Here is a 17,023-nt window from a genome sequence, read left to right as displayed (position 1 = left end):
ATCATCGGAGTTTATTGCCACAACTTAACATCAGCATAATTGATTCATTTTGAGCTTGGCCTTGCTTTAGAAGTTGAATCAATGAATCTGTGTTTAAACGGGAATCGGCGGCTTTTTTTATTTAACGTGAAACGGTCCCCTTCAGTGTGATTATTAGTCCTTGCTCTATCATTTGAGAAGTGATTCCAGATATTTCTGCAATAGAAAATAGTTAAAACATATTAAACTACGATTCATTTATAATAATTTTTTCATCTATTTTCATCTAGAATACTTGCGCCATTTTTTTACTTAATTCAAATAACTTTAATTATTAAAAGATGTATATAATGCCCTATAGCGTACCATGGTACAGAATAATCGTTTGTGAGATACCTAACAATAAATTCTTAATGCTACAATCTTTCCGAAACACAGTGTAGAGAGAGAAATGGATAAAAAAAAAATGGAGAAATTTTTTAAAGTTTACTAAATTATTTTTTAATAAGTGAACGAAAATTGGATGATATCGGTATTTCCTGCATGTGGAAGAATTAGAAGGATAGTGGGGAAGACACTCCTCCGTAGGTGATAAGGGGAAAGGAAAATTGGGCGAAAGTCATGTGTCCCAAGTAAATTCCTTTTAAGAAGTCCATTAAATAAAGTGTTCTACTCTACAAAATTAAGAAGAAATATATCAACCCCTAATTTCATTAGTTGCCTTGTCTGATATATTGATATTCAACGAGACCTGAAAACAACTTTCTTTTAAAAAATATCTCCCCTTGCGATCCCAGTTTTTGTACACAAGTTTTCTTTATCTTGATTTTCCCTTTCCTGACCGCATGTAAGACGATACCAGGCGAAAAGGCACAATAAACTGCTTTCGAAGGGGGCTTTTTAATGGTTAGGTTAAAGAGACATTAGATATTTTTTTGGAAGCAGGTAAGATGAAAAATGAGCAACCCCCTTTGCCGGGAATCGAACCACGGACCTCTGGAATACCGGCCCAGTGTGCAGACCACCACACCACGAAGACACGGTAAGAAGGCGAGAGAAATACCTTATAAGGTTATTTGAATATGGGAAAGCACATGAGGGCTATTTGCCTAAGGGATGCTTTCATGGGGGTCTTTTTATGAAGACTAACTCATTCATATTACACATACGGAAAAACCAGCCATGCAGGCAGCTCGTTCGCCTGGGTTAAAACGTCGATCGAACCACCAGCATTCAGCTATCTTAACCAGTTTGCGAGATAATGGCTCTTATTCATTTTATGTATGGTGAAAACCATGAAAACTCTCATTCAACTAGCCCAATCGTCACGATTCGAACCCGGATCGAAATAGCAGAGCTCGCTGATTTTAACAATCGCCCACTTTTAGACACCAAGTTACTATGAAATTTTCTAACTTCTGGTATCCTTTTACCATAAACGAACTTGAGCTGTTTTATCTCGTCTTTTATTAGTAGCAAAACTGCAGAATTTTTCGTAAATTAGTGTATTTTATTCCATTGAAAGGCCATACTCTATGCATTATTTATACCGTAAATGGTAAATTCTAAACAGAATTCATGACATTATTCGCCACAGTGAATTATTACCTACATTGGCCAAACTACGAGAGCCTACAATTTCGCATAAGAAAATGGAACTAATAATTCTTCAGAACTTGATAAATAATTCATCGCTAGGCACTGTTGTTCTTCTAACATTAATTTAAACTTTATTCCTCCAAAATTATCAAGATGGCTAAGTTATTTAATTAAGTTAAGATTATCACAAGAGGGTTATCTGCCTGTGGTATGGGCTGGCTTCGTGGAGGATATTTTTAAGAGGGAATAGCTCGCATTCACGCTACACGAGGGGAAATCCCAAGCCCCAGCTTTTTCGTCAGGATTTGAACCCAGATTGAATAATCACTGTTTAGCACTCTTATCACTCGGTCTAGTGAGCTAAATTATCCAGAAATTCAGTCAACACTAGCCTTCAATTCCGGCGAACTGGCTGGCTATATAGGTCCCTGGTATATATAGGGACGATACACTGGTATATATCCCACGTTACCCTTGGGAAAAACCAGGAAATATATAGGACCGTGCTATATAGGTCCTATATATTTCCTGGTTTTTCCCAAGGGTAACGTGGATACGAAACAGTTTCCCTTAAACGTCCTCCACAAGGCATTCCCTCCCTTTCACGGATACCATTGTGTGCGTTGCCGTAATCAAATAAAAAATAAGACCTGCCTTCGGTTTTTAACAAGATGTAAGTTTTTACAGCTTGTTTTCTTCTTTCAAAAGCCCAGAGCTGCGCATCAACTTTTGTGCATTCATCTGCTCCTGAAAAGAAAGGGAAAAAAAAAAAAAAAAGTTGCTGTCAAAATACAAGGGGCATTTTTTTTTTTCATTGTGCTTAATTTATCATTGTTTCATATCACGCAATCATTTCAGATATTTTATGATTCTTTTACGTCCTCTGAGATTCCCATTATCATGTATCTCGTGCATTTTGTTTCCACCATTATTTTATGTACCTTTCCCATACGGCACGTAAAAAATATAATTCACGTACTTTGCTATTATGTGCCTGGACATTTTCCCTTCGACAAAGTAAAGAGCCGAGTCCACCCCCCAGACGGTATAGTGGTTAGGGGAGACTGACTGCGATACCAAAGGGCCTGGGTTCGAATCCCGGATAAGGCATGAATATAAAATTGTCTGTTCTTTCAAGAGGTAACGGTGGCCGCCTATTAGGTGCCTCCATAATAAAATTGTCACCGCTTCTGGCCTTCTAATTCTTTACCACAATGATTATGCATTGTTAGAGTAATCATTGTTTGTTACAGTTATTTAAATAATTGTTTAAAATACCCTGAATTCCTGGTTAAATAATGCACTTCTAGCGGCACTTACGATCATTCAAAAAAAAAAAAAAAAAAAAGCAGTTCATAAATTTCCATTTACTATGCTAGATGTCCAATAATCACAGCTTCTTATGTAAGGGTAGGCGGGTTCAGGAAAGGAACTTAACCGCGCAAACCAATACAAGATGTGGAAAAAACTAAACTAAGATTCTTTTAGCTGATAATAAAGTAAATAAACAAAAGAAGTGCCACTTCAATTCCCTTCCCCATCCCCACTACCAATATAAAAACAGCAAAGAAAAGATAAACAGCAACATTAAAAAGGATCGAACTAGGAAATAAATAACAGCAAAATGCTATACAATGAATGATATTGTTGCGTTTTTTTCTGACACCAGTTGTTACGTTATTTAGTTCACGGGTTCGTGCAGATTTGGAGTGAATAACGACGACAGCACCTGACGGAATATCGAAACACACTTTATTTATCAATATTAATCAGGACAGCTCCAAAATCACTTTTACAGTCGTCGAACTGTTATAAACACGCTGACACGTTCAGCGACACAGCCTTCCCACTGTCAGGCAATAACAATGGAGACAGCTTCACTGTAAAGCACCAGAGTACAGCTCCCGACACTGCTCGGTCGTTCTCGGAACTCCACGTACTCTCGAGACTCTCCACGCTACAACTCGCGATGCACTCGACGACACACAGAGCATAGCTCCCAACTCTTCAGTTCAGTCGTTCCAGGAGCTTAACACACTCTCTCGACGATGCACTAACCGCGACAAACTAAGAGACTCTTCGATGCACTCGACGACCCACTCGGCACTCACTGGCCGGCTGTCAACTCGATCGTCTCCGCGCGGACTAACTAGATGCGACACACACACCTCTCGACGAGGCACACTCTCTGACTAAACCAAAACCTCTCCATCACTGCTGGTGTCATTATCTAAGAATTTTAACCAGTTCGATCGGAGTATGCCGTGTAAGGCCATTCGCGGTAGTTAAAGATTTAAAGGTATAAGAACACCTCACCCGATGGCGTAAAAGAACTTAAGATGTGCGATCTGTTGCAGGTTATCCGTCGATGGCAAAAGTCAAGTGCAGGTCACATACGAAGGAGTTCTGAGTTCGGGATGGCGAAAGAACCGAGTTCAAAGTGCGATGAATTACCTAGTATTTCGGTCAAGTTAGCGGTTTAATCATCAGATTCGCGAATTTCATCAGTTGGAGCTCTGCCTGAAAATCAGCTGCAAACTTTTCTGCAGTATTTCTTGCTGCTCTAATTTTCTGAATGCCTCCTACAATCGTAGTTAGGAAATTTCTAATTTTCTCGTCCTGCAGCCATGACACTGCTTCCGTCATCTCATCTGGTGGAGGCTTTAGCCTGACTTTGTCACTGTATCTGTAGCTCAGCACTTTCTTTTCGGCAGTATCCTGATTTTTGATGAGCTTTGGAAAGTCCGCTGCTGTGAGTACAGGTTCCTTCGCTTTTTGTACGCTCTTTTTCCTCTCGAAGCGTTTTTTGTATACCTTACATCCCCTATAGCAACTTAAATGTGATTGCTTGCAAAAAATGCATGTCGGCTTCTCGTCGGGCAAAGGTTGCTCCTATGCAATTGTCCACACTTGCTACATCTTTCAGCGTTGGTACATAGATGCTGGGAGTGGCCATACTCCTGGCACCAGTAGCATTGAAAGGGTCGTTTTTTCGGCGTAAATTTCTCCACTCTGATGTTAAGTCCGAACATGTTATTCAGCTGGTGGATCGAATAACCGGCCTCTGTTTTTTCCAGTTCAACGTAGAATATTGGCAACCTCTCAAAATCATTTCTTCTACTTTTCCGGAACTGCTTCACCTTTGTTGCCGGAATTTCCTCTTTAGTAGATCCTGTAGGATTGACTCTTCGTTGACGGTGCTTGACATGGTTCTTAATTACTACCCTCACGGGCTTCTCACTCTGAAATTGAAATGAATGGAACGGAATTTTTTTCTCTTGTAAAATTTTTTGTCATCCTTCTATAGTCATCAACCGTTTTAACGTTCACATAGATGGATCTTACTTTAATCTCCGCCTCGAATTCATCTACAGTGTTCAACAAATACACTGGTTATCATAAATTAAGGTTTGGTTTGGTTTATTAGATTACGGCAAAGCACTCGAGGGCTATCTGCCTTAAGGGAGGGATGCCTTCGTGGAGGACTTTCTAAGGAAAACTGGCTCGTATACACGTTACACATGGGGAAAACCACGAAAACACCCATGCAGCCAGCCCGTTCGCGGGATTCGAACCTCGGACCGAACTACCAGTGTTCAGCGACGTTACCGCTCGGCAATTAAGGAAAAATCACAAAAGTTACGATTACTGAAAAAGTTACATATAGAATTTTATGAAACTTACCCACAATATACAACACATAGTAAGGTACAGTACACTCCCGATTATCCGCGGAATTGGGTGGCACGGCCGCATAACAAAAATAATAATTTCGGATAATCCGAAAAAAGCTAAAAATTGGTATAGCAAATAAGAAAACCGTCATTCAAACTTTGAAAAATCGTTTTATGTACAGTAAAACGTAAAATAAACTGCAGGAAATGTTTAACTAACGCTTAATATTTTAGCTTATTACGCTTAATATATTCTCCCCATGAAGTCCAATTTCTCGAATTCCATGTCGCTGCTTAAAACGAGTCAACCAGCCAGAAGACGCATCAAAATTTCCTTTCAGGCCTAACAACTCAAAAAAGGTTTTTGCCTTCGCCGCAATTGATAGAACCATTTACAGGAGTACCCTCTTTTCGAACTTGAGCTAACCACTCTGTCAATGCCATGTCTAGCTCCCCTTCATAGTTTTTCGCGTTTTCATTGCGAAAGCACCGTCCGACATTGATGCAAAGTTCACCAGTTTGTCTTTTTGCTTTAGAATGTCATGCACTGTTGTTTCCGCGATTCCGTAATCCAATTCCATCTGCTGCCTTGTAGCGCCGTTTGCTACTTTGGAAATTAATTCTAGTTTTTGCGCAATCGTCAACACAACCTTCTTTCGTTTTCCTGACATTTTAAATCGGTAACGAAAAACACAAAACCAAAAAGCACAAGCACTGAACTCAATAAAAGATAAGAAATTAACTCCGACCAGTTCCCAAACATATCAGGCTTAAACTAACAATGGCGAGTGGAAGGAAGTGGACGTGTCAGTAAGATTAAGACGAGAGAGGGCGGTGGAGCGGGCATTGCAAGCTGTGAGTAAGAAATCACTTATTACTCATCACAGGGGAAGGTTCCGAGAAGGCCTACGATATTTTTGCCATAAATAAGCATGTTTATCGTTTAACGCATATTTAACGTTTCTCTCAGTTTTGTGAACATTTTTATTTTCTTTGCTTTACGCTTGTTAAAAAAAAAAAAAGCTTTGTGCGGCAGGCGCGGATAATCGGGAGTCTACTGTATCAAATAACATAAAAAGAAATTACCAGACAATTATGGTAGTATAGAAAGAAATTAGCACATGTATAAAATGAACAAATCGAAGATGTCAGTTTGCTATAGCAAAAGTACCTACAATATGGAATATAATCGCCTCTAGAAGCAATACAGCACATTCAGCGATGTGTGATGCTTTCAATTATGCAGTCTATCAGTTCCATAGGAAGCGAGAGCCATTGCTCTTGCAAAGCAGTTGCAAGCGCGGCAAGGGTCTAAGGGGGCGGATTGAGAGCAGTTAAACGTCTCCCTAAAGCATCCCAAACATGCTCGATATGATTCAAGTCAGGGGATCGAGCTGGCCACTCCATGCGCATAACTGTTTCCTGTTGAAGATAATCATATACGATGCGCGCCCTGTGTGGTCTTGCATTGTCGTCCTGTAACAGGAAAGCATCACCTATTGACCCGGCATATGGGCGCACATAAGCATCAAGGATGTCATCTCTATAAACATGAGCATTCATGGTTCCCCTTGAAAAAATATGTAGGTCTGTGCATCCACCCAAAGAGATGCCACCGCAAACACAGACACTGCTTCTTCCGTATGCATCTCTTTCACGAATGTTTGACGGATGATAACGGGTCTCAGGTTCTCTACATATCAAATAACGCCTACTATCGCTTTCTAGACTAAACCTGGACTCATCCGTAAAGAGAACAGCCCTCCATTTAACAGGCGTCCAGTGGATATGTTGTCGTGCCTACTGCAAACATCTCTCCTATGGCATGACTTGAGCAGTACGCAAATGGTTACTTGACGACTTGAGCAGTACGCAAACGCCTCGCATACAGACCACCTTCGTGAAGCCTTCTATGCACAGTTGACGTTGACATCAACCTTCCGGTGGCTGCAGCAAGGGAGGATCTAAGAAGAGTCGGAGTAGCGGTTCTATTCCTGAGTGCACATAATGTCAAATAACGGTCATCGGCGCTCGTCATAGCAGCTGGCCGTCTTTAGCTGAACCTCCTAGGTGCCGAATCTGTGATTTGAAATTGCCTCCAAAAATGAACCACAGAAGGACTCACATTTAGCCATCTGGCCATTTCTGTTTGACTTTGTCCTGCCTCTAGTCTCCCAATGGCTTTCTGTCGTAGTTCTGCAGGCAAATGATGCCTGGAGATCATTGTTACGAATTGGCTATCTCAGATTTCTGATGTCACTATCACAGTGAAATATGTGGGCTTGACTGACTGACTGATAACTTATAGCCAGAATACCACTGAGATCGGTAGTTTATCTGGCTCAATCAAATTTATGCCAGATGGGCACAATAACATAGAACTATCTTTACATGATGTCCGCCGTAAGGAGGAGCAAAGACGGATAAAGAATAGGAAGATCAGCAACGCAAAAGCTCACTAGCAAGTAACCGGCCCGTTAAAGGCGTGACTAAGTGGGAGTCATAAAATGAGTGTAGAATGTGAATAAAACTAGTGAATTTAAGAAATACACAGTACAATAAATGAGTAAGATACAAAATTAAGAATGCTAATAAACACATTAGGTACATTATTTACAGGTGGGCACTAAGTGGAAAGTTCGGGTCCCTGATAAGGTGGGCCGCAAGTGTGCGCAGTTTGGCGTCCTTATTCAATATTTCGTAGGTAAAGATATCAAAATTTCTCATATGGTCACAGTTCAAAGCTTTCGTGAAGAATTTCCTGTTGATCTTATTCAGGCTTGCTCTCAAACATGGACTTTTATGCTCCTTGCAGATGACGTATTCCGAGTGCGCAGCGCCACTAATTGGCATATTGGAGTTTTACTCAGTTACTCTTACTTGCCAACATATTCAAATTTCACACGGTTTGGCTTATTTTGGAGGGAGTTATCGCTATTTTTGTGATTTTTCCTTAATTTATGATAACCAGTGTAACTCGTGCACCTTCATCCAATCCGTGACCTGCTGCTGCAATACACTCGGTGGGAGCGTTTCAGGATTAGCTCCTACCCTTTTCGTTTGCTTCAGGTATGCCTCCTAACAACTGAAAACGATTTCCTTGGCTCACTTCCATCGGAATACCTTTTTCTGGACTCTTTGCTGTTTTCCTCGGTTTTTCCCAATCATCGTCCTGTTCTGAATCTGCGTCCTGCGAATCATCCTTACGCGGCTTCTTGGCGTCTTCAAAATCAACTGGATAACCTTGTTACTCTCTGACTGCGGACCAGCAGGGTTTATGTAGCTTTCGGCTTGTGTTCGAGAATATTCTGGGCTAAACCGGTTCCAGAAGGTTCTCCATCCGTCCTTGGCATATCGCCAATTTTGTCGCCAAACAGGCGATTTCTCGCCAAATATGGCAACCCTGCCTTTCCTTGCCATTTTATGGCAACCCTAAACCTGCTTTGTGTGAAAGCTATCTTACCGCGCCTGTACATTTCGTAACACTATGTCGCTTTAAGTAAAACATTGAAAACCATTTCAGACAAGTAAAAAAAAAATAGACTAACAATTTCAGCAGCTAACAATTTTTTGTGAAAAGGAAAAACTAAAAAGACTAGACTTCTTTGTTTATGAAAATACAAAATACCTCAATCAAAGCTCTAAAAAAATTATCAGCCATGAATAAAAAATTATCAGCTCTAAAAGAATTGTCAGCCATAGCATTCAATAAAATTCTAAACAAATTATTAAGATACATTTTTTCTTTATAAACATATACTGCTGACAAGAAATAATAAATTATTAAAAAAATTAATGATGAAATTTTTGCTTTAACATAATCAATATTGTTATTTACATTTACCCTCCCTAATGTTATTTACATTTCCCCTCCCTAATTGCATTACTTCCCACTACTAAGGCCAGAAGTGGTGGCCATTTTATTGTGGAGGCACCTAATAAGCAGCCACCACTACCATCCTATGAAAGGACACACAATTTTACATCCAATGCCTTCTCCGGAATTTGAACACAGGCTCTTTTGGTGTCGCAGTCAGGCTCCCCTAACCACTATACCGTCTGGGCGGCTTGTTATTTACATTACCTCAGAAAAAAAGAAAAAAAAATTGCCATAAAAGCTAAAAATTATTCAACAAAAAAGAAAATTTATTTAAAGCTACATCTGGAAAAAAGGAATATGATAAAGAGTCAACTCTGAAGGGCCATTTTTGAAAGATACACATTTCATAAACAGCTAGCATTACTTTTTAAAATGGGGAAGGAAAGTTATGATTAGACACTAAAATACCATTTTGCTACTTTGAACAATGAAAAGAAAACAATGAAAAGAAAACAATGAAAAGACACCAATTCCTCTCATTAAAGCCAGTACGTGAATTAATAGATACCTTTATTTCATAGCAGCTAATATATAATAAAATAAAAATAATAATTCCTGATAAAAGTTTGAGATTAAATAAAGAATAACTAAGCCATTTTTTTTCCTAAATTGCTGCTTTTTTTAATCTAAAAATGCTTCAATGATTAACAAAATTGTGTTCCAACAGAAGAAACATTTTCAATAATGAGTAAATGAAATATGGCTCAATGTAAAATATAAGAATGCTAAACTATTTTTAACATTATAAGATCTATAACTTTTAAAGATGGAAAACAAGTTTGACTTACAGCTTTAAAAATTAACTTTACAAATGTTTAAAAAATGAATAAAATATTATTCTGAAGGACAGGATACAGAATACCTTATTTAAGATTAGTAATAAATCTATTTCTTGTAATATTTCATTCACTAGTAACATAACAGTAAACAAATTTTTAAGCAAGCAAAACAAAACTTTACTGGTTTACTTAATTATGCATTTTTATTTCAATAATTTAAATTAGTCATCACCAAATTAAATAAGCACATAAGCTATTTTAAAATTTTAAATTTACTTTTAAATTTTTAAATTACGATAAAGCTACTTTACTATACTTACATTAACTCAAATTACACCAATTAAAATGCAGAATATATACACATAAAATAAATTAAAACTTTAGTTATTTGTTACTGACGTTCTCATGACAACAATTTACATTAATAAATTAAATATGTTGTTGTTGTTGTCGTGTCCATATTACACAGAACAATGGTTGCCAGAGCCTACTCCGAAGAGAGGTTGGACTTCCATTTTCCACCCCAAATTTTGAGGAAAAGCACTCCAGGGGGCTACCGCCAATCCATATGAGAGGACTTTCGGCTTGCCGCATATCTGGAGTGCCGCCATGCTATACCGACGCTATACATTTACAAACATCTGTGTCTTCTCCGGGATTCGAACCCAGGCCCTTCGGTACCCTATTAGACTCCCCTAACCACTATACCATCTGGGCAACAACATGTTACTATAATAAATAATTAAACTTTTTTTTAAAATTATAAAAATTTAACTAGTGAGAAGAGTAGTTCACAACTTTTTTCAGTTTGCTGCTCTAATCTGTAGTTAGAGGAGATGGCTGTTACGTCATTTGCCTTAGATTTGAACCTTGGAGAAAGCATGAATGTATGTAATAGTTTATCCTTATTTTACTAGATGTTATATCAGTCAACCCCTAAGTAAAGTTCTCAATGATGATATAGTTAAGTGAGATGGGTTCAGCCATTTCTAACAAATGCTTAACTAGCAAATGTCTAGCAGTTGATTTAACATTTTTTTAAAAATTTCTGGTGAGTATTTTACTATTCCATTTAAATATAATTAGTATAATGTTCATTTGCAAGTTCGATTCAATATTTGTTTAGAATTTATATTGGGATGTTTTAGTATTTACTTTGAATTAACTCAAACTGGGAAAAGAAGATTCAAGTAAGTAGGGATTGAATTTGCTCAAAATGATATTAAAACCAAAATTAACTATTTTTCTGCTGAGATAAAGACTACATAGATTCTGAAGTTCAATATCTCTTAACGATAAATGCACTAAAGTGCTGCTTCAAAATATAATTTCTCTCAAATGTTCTACAATATAGCTGGATAGTTTTTTTTTTTTTTTTTTTCATTTTAATTCTAGTCAGCTCCCAATTGCTTGAAAATTTCAAATTTAAGACAAATTTTTTCTATGCATTTATGTACAATATTTATGAATAGCCTTCGTGTGGCTTTTAAATGTACCAGAAAAATATGTATAGAGAACACCAAACATTAAATTTAAAAACTGCACAGAATTTTACTCTGCAGAACAGTTTTATCAAAAAAAAAAATTCAATACAAATGTATTACATATAAAAAAATAAAATAAGCAATATCCTTTAATACAAACATTAATTATCCTAATAAATAAATTAACCAACTTCCTATTGCCTTCTCTCCACAAACGTCCACTATCCAAGAGAAACACTAAAAACTGCACAGAATTTTCGCCCTCATTTTTCTGAGTAGCAATAGTGCTGACATCAGCAACAATGGCAACAGTGATATATCAGCAACAATAGCTGTGTGCCATTGTTGCTGATATAATGGGAAAGAATTATGGATTTGATATGATTTCTTTAATCTCATTCGAATTTTGAGAAAAATCACTTTGAGGTGCACTGGCTGTTGTCTAGATACACACTATGTACCAAATTTCATAGCCCTGGGTCTATTAGCTTATGTGCAGCACAAATGAAACATATACTCTTCCTTTTATATATCTAAATGATTTAATTTGCTACACTTATGATGTATTTATTACATTAATTTTTTTACAATATCTTGACCCTCTAAGCAACATAGCATTTTGGATTTTCTTTCACGAACTGCTACATTTAAAGAGCATTATTCTCTGTTTTCACATTAGTGTTACATTTATTAGTGGATTTAGATCATTAGAAAAATAAGAAAACTAAATAGTTAAAATTACAAGGTAATATATACTAAGCAACAACAATCTCATGGCTAGATAAAAAGTCTTGCAGCTCCGAGAGTTAAGCTAGAGGAAAAGGGGATTGGACACGAAATGGTGGTTACCTATCTTAATACAATGGTAACCCTTTCCATATACGATAAAGTATCATATACTTTATCTTAACATCTTTAAAAGGAAACTAAAATATCACAAGCAGTATAATTAATGATTATTTCTGCAATTAAATTACAATAAAATAATATTATACTAATTTTAAAAAAATCATGTATTTAACTTACTATATTTAGTAGATTTAATATAGTTTAAGATTTGCACATGGACTTAAATGTTATAATTACTGTATGTTTGGTTTTGATAGCAACTACAAACGTAAAATGTATTTCAAGAAACATAATGGTTTGGTTAAATTTCAATAGTTTCTTCTCCTCAGAAACAAAAATATCCTCCCAACTGAAAAACCAAATATGACCAATAGCTAGAAAAACCAGATCTACACAAATATCACTCAGAATACCTGCTGGTAACAAAGTGAACAAACACTTCAAATATGAATCAAACATGAACTGAAATTTTACAGAAATCATTAAACTGTTTTTTACCAAGAAGACAGAATACAAAGTAATAATAATGAAAATGGTAATCCTAATGGTTAGCATGGTAAATTAAGTGTAACACAGAAATGCAGCTTTAACATATCGCATTTCACATCTTTAAATAAAAACAAATATCATAAAGTAATAAAAAAATTTTTAATTTTTTTTTTTTTTTTTTTACTCTTAGGAAATACTTTTTTTCTCATTAATATTCCTTTAAAGACTGGATCTGCCCTTGAATTATAAAATATTACCAGCAAGGACATTAAAAGACATCCCTAAATTGCAAAAATTGTAAACCTATACTTTTAAACTCAGAATAATATCTGCAACATGCAAAATTCGTATACAAATTAATATTATTGTTCATTCTGCAAAAAATATGTAGCTAATATCAGAGCTTTTTGTTACCCACTTCCTCCTTTTTAAATTCCAAAAATTCTGCTGCCCTGTGCAGCTGCAGAGTTACACTGGCTCTGACACCAGTCATGGCTAATATAATTACTTTTTTTTCCATATACATTATTAATTTTTGAATTATTTTAAATAATCAGTCCAGCTTTTTACTGAATGAGATTTGTACATTTTCCTGTTTAAACAGGTCACAACCTCCAAATAAGATTTTTAAGCCATTATAAATCAGGGAGGAGGGGCATATCTAGTGTGAAACATTATTTTATTAGGGGATCATGTGGATCATCGAAGATACTCTGAATTGCATACCGATTTAAAATGAGAAAAAAATGAAATAATTTTTATTCAAAGCTTCATACCTTGTTACACCTTTTTTATTCCATTGAAACTTTTTGAAAATTACGAATACCAACTGTATTATGATCACAGTGATGTTAACAAGGAAGAATTCCTCATTAAGAGAGAAATATCTCAGTTTCATTTCTATTAATACTAAAAGAAATGAAACAGGAATGAGGAAAGTTGGTCCTTTTGAATTTTTGCAGCTTATTCTCTAAAGATTAGCCGAACAAAGTTCCAAATATTGTAATACTACTGCGAACGTTTTTTGCAGTTATTGGAAGTGTTACGCCTTGTGAAGAGTGTTGTTTAATTAAAAATTATTTAAGAACTACAAATATTTGTTTTGCATTTAAAAAAAAATCTTTCCATACTATCTATGTAACAGCAACTGGAGAAATCAAGTAGACCTTCAAAGTGTCATCAGCGATTTTGTGGAAAAAAAAAAAAAAAAAAAAAACAAGCAGAATGGTATGATTTTAAAACATTGAAAATACAGTTTTTCTTTAAAAATAAACTTTTGTGAATTACTTGCTTGTATATCACGACAGACAACAAATTCAAACACTGCCCCAGGCAGCTCTAGCAATGCCACTGCTTCTTGACACCAAATATATCTGAGAAATACACATATCACCGTAGCAGATAACCAAGACTTCATTAAGAGCAGACTTTTTTTTTTTTTTTTTAAGTCCTATTTAGACAAAGCAAAAATGTGAATATAAATTTATTTAAAAAGACTATTGTGTATTTTTCCAGTAACAGAAAATATAAATCATTTTATCCCTCTCAGCATTATGGATGGAAAATTCCATATAGAAGGTTGGCTTTTGCATTAATTACACCTGAAAATTTCTGCCAGCTTTTAATGTATACGATTTTGGGTTGGATGGATATTGGAAGACAAGGAATCAGGTACAAAGTGAGAAAGTTGTTTTTTAATTACAATCAAGAAAATACCATTTATTCATGACATTTTGAGGAACTTTTGAAATTTCAGGGCTAAATAAATCCATAATGCTGGAAGGGTTAAAACGCTATCAAATTAATGTACAGGCTATGAGCTGGATTAACCAGTATTATTTAAGAAGAAAAATTTTAATCAAATTATTTCAGAGGTGGGTTTCCTGTTATCCTTGTGGAGAAGAAACATGTTATTCTTTGTGCATTTCAAATAATTAAAACAAGTAAAGCACATGCATTGGGCATCAAGAAAAGGCACTGCAAAAGATACTGAGGGAAAAAATTTTTGTTGCTAGGTTTTACCATGATGTGTGGTATAGTTAAACTAAGACCATGAGAGAAGAAATGGAAAAAAAAATTCAAGTATTATACTGTAAATGTATATGGGAGCACCAAAATCTTCTAAGTGTTTAGAGCCTCCAAGTCTTAATCTAGTTATGATTATTATCAACTAAGCATGGCTTAATGGTTCACCAAATATAGCAAAAAATTATTTTAAATTATCTACTTTACTTGATGCTAATACTCCATCAAAGAGAGCTACAGACACTCTCTGTCCAGGCTTCAAAAAATATTTTCTTCCAGCTTTTACTACAGGAATCCCTAGCTATTTCTGCAGGACTTTATATTGAACAGCTGGTAATTCATACCTTTTCAAGGAAAATGTCCGATACAATACAAATGAACAAATTCCACATCATGTTTCAACAAAAAACATTAGCACATAAATTCTCATCTTTTTCAAAATTCTATGACTTACAATTAAAAATGCTTCTAAAGCAAACACTTCCGCAATATTTACAAGAGGGAAATTTAACATATCCTGAAATATGACATAATCTGACATGTTCCATAAAACATTTTAAAAGAATTTTATGAACATGATTTTTAAGCTGCTACTCTAACTTTACTAAATTACATCTGATTTATGAAATCAAATCAAACTGGAAAGGTACCAGATATCACTTAGGTAACATTAAACTTCCTGAATTGGGAAGTTACTTGGATTTACTTCTGTAATACATGACTGAATAAAACTCCTTATAAATACTTAACTACATAAACATTTATAACTTCCCAAGAAAAATTTTACACTTAAGTAAAAAGTAAATTTCAAAGCCAAATCAAATAAAATGATACAAAAAAATGAGATGGCTAATGATAAGTAATAAAATTACAGTTAACTTACCAAGATCTGTAATTACAGTATGTCCTGACTTCCAACACAGTATCAACAAGTTGGGAATTACAGCAGTTTATGTTAAAAAAAAAAAAAAAAGATAGAATATGTTTATAGCATGATGCATATAAAGTTGTTAATATAGTGTACCACAAACAGTATTTTCTGCATTTGCAATGCTAATGCAAATTTTTTTGCTCCATCAATTTGTATTACTCTGAATTTTCACATATTTCTAAGAAACAACAAACTATCATTACTGGACTTCAAAAAATACCAAGCCATTGGTTTAATTCAACATGGCTTTTTTTGCTTCAAAAAAGTCTTTCGCAATTGTTAACGTTTTGCTTCATACACGCACATTTTTCGTAAGAGTTGTCAAACGATTCTGTAATTTTTCCTTAGTGACAACTCCACTGATCACTTTATAACGATTAATAATTACGCTACACAAAATGTCACTTTCTTTTATGGGGAATTTTAAAATGAATTAAAAGAAAATAGTACTATTTCATCACAGCATTAATACTATTGAAATGCCACTAAGCTTTCGCCAGCTCAACAAATAATGAAACTACTCCTTACGAGCTCGTTTGTTTACATTTGACATTCATTATAACAGTTCTGTCTTTGTAAGGTCATTTTAACAACTAAATTTTCTCCTCCCTTCATGACTTTTGGAACCACGTGGGAATATCAAAATAACAACCACCGATTCACTACACTCTCGGTTTTGTGCATGTTCAATTGCAATCCGTTTAGTTTCCTTTATTCGATTCACTGGGAAATTATTACTTATCAGCAACTTACGAAGTAACGGAAACAATTCATTTCCGATGCCAGCATTGTCTGACACTATTTGCAAATTTGCTGAATATCATTCTCGCTAGAAGGGCAGCGCTCACTAACTACATACTGGTGCCAAACAGCGAAGTAATCGCAGTACGTTCACCGCACAGGCGTTGCAGTTCCACCAGCCTACAAGAGATGATAGATAAACACCAGAGCTTCAGACACATACTGCGTCATGCGATTGCAGCGCCGCTCGTTCCTTGCATTGTGTATCACAAATAATGATAATAATAAAAGAATAAAAATGCAACCAAAGAGAAAATCCCTCGTTATTTTTCAAACCAGGTGACAAACCTGGGTGAACGGTCGGTATCTTCTACACGAAGAAGAGCGGCATCGTTGAATGTTTCCATTAAAATTCGGTATTTTCTGCTGTCCAGCCGGGTAAAATATATCTTTTAGCCGACGTGAAGTCCTTTTTTCAAAATACGGGGCACAAGAAAACGCGCCGTTCTTCCGTCTTCATTCCCTTGCGTTATATATATGAGGGTATGCGTTCAGTATACATTTGTACGATACGCAGTTAAATGTATAATACA

The 17,023-nt window shown here is 35.7% G+C and overlaps 1 protein-coding gene across 1 annotated transcript in view; it reads right to left on the bottom strand.

Moving 5' to 3' along the window:
* LOC118181650 (uncharacterized protein CG43867-like) overlaps nt 1-16,621 on the bottom strand; it is a 404,498-nt gene extending 387,877 nt beyond the window's left edge. The window contains exon 1 of the mRNA XM_035350823.2: nt 15,642-16,621. The gene's annotated coding sequence lies outside the window, so the exon portion shown is untranslated. The remainder of the gene's footprint in view (nt 1-15,641) is intronic.
* Between the last annotated feature and the right edge of the window lie 402 nt (nt 16,622-17,023).

Source organism: Stegodyphus dumicola, chromosome X1 (assembly GCF_044657685.1).
Source record: "Stegodyphus dumicola isolate Sdum_Otavi_A_Nest chromosome X1, ASM4465768v1".
Classification (NCBI taxonomy): domain Eukaryota; kingdom Metazoa; phylum Arthropoda; class Arachnida; order Araneae; family Eresidae; genus Stegodyphus; species Stegodyphus dumicola.
Note: the sequence above shows the minus strand (reverse complement) of the source record. Positions and strands in the feature narration are given on the sequence as shown.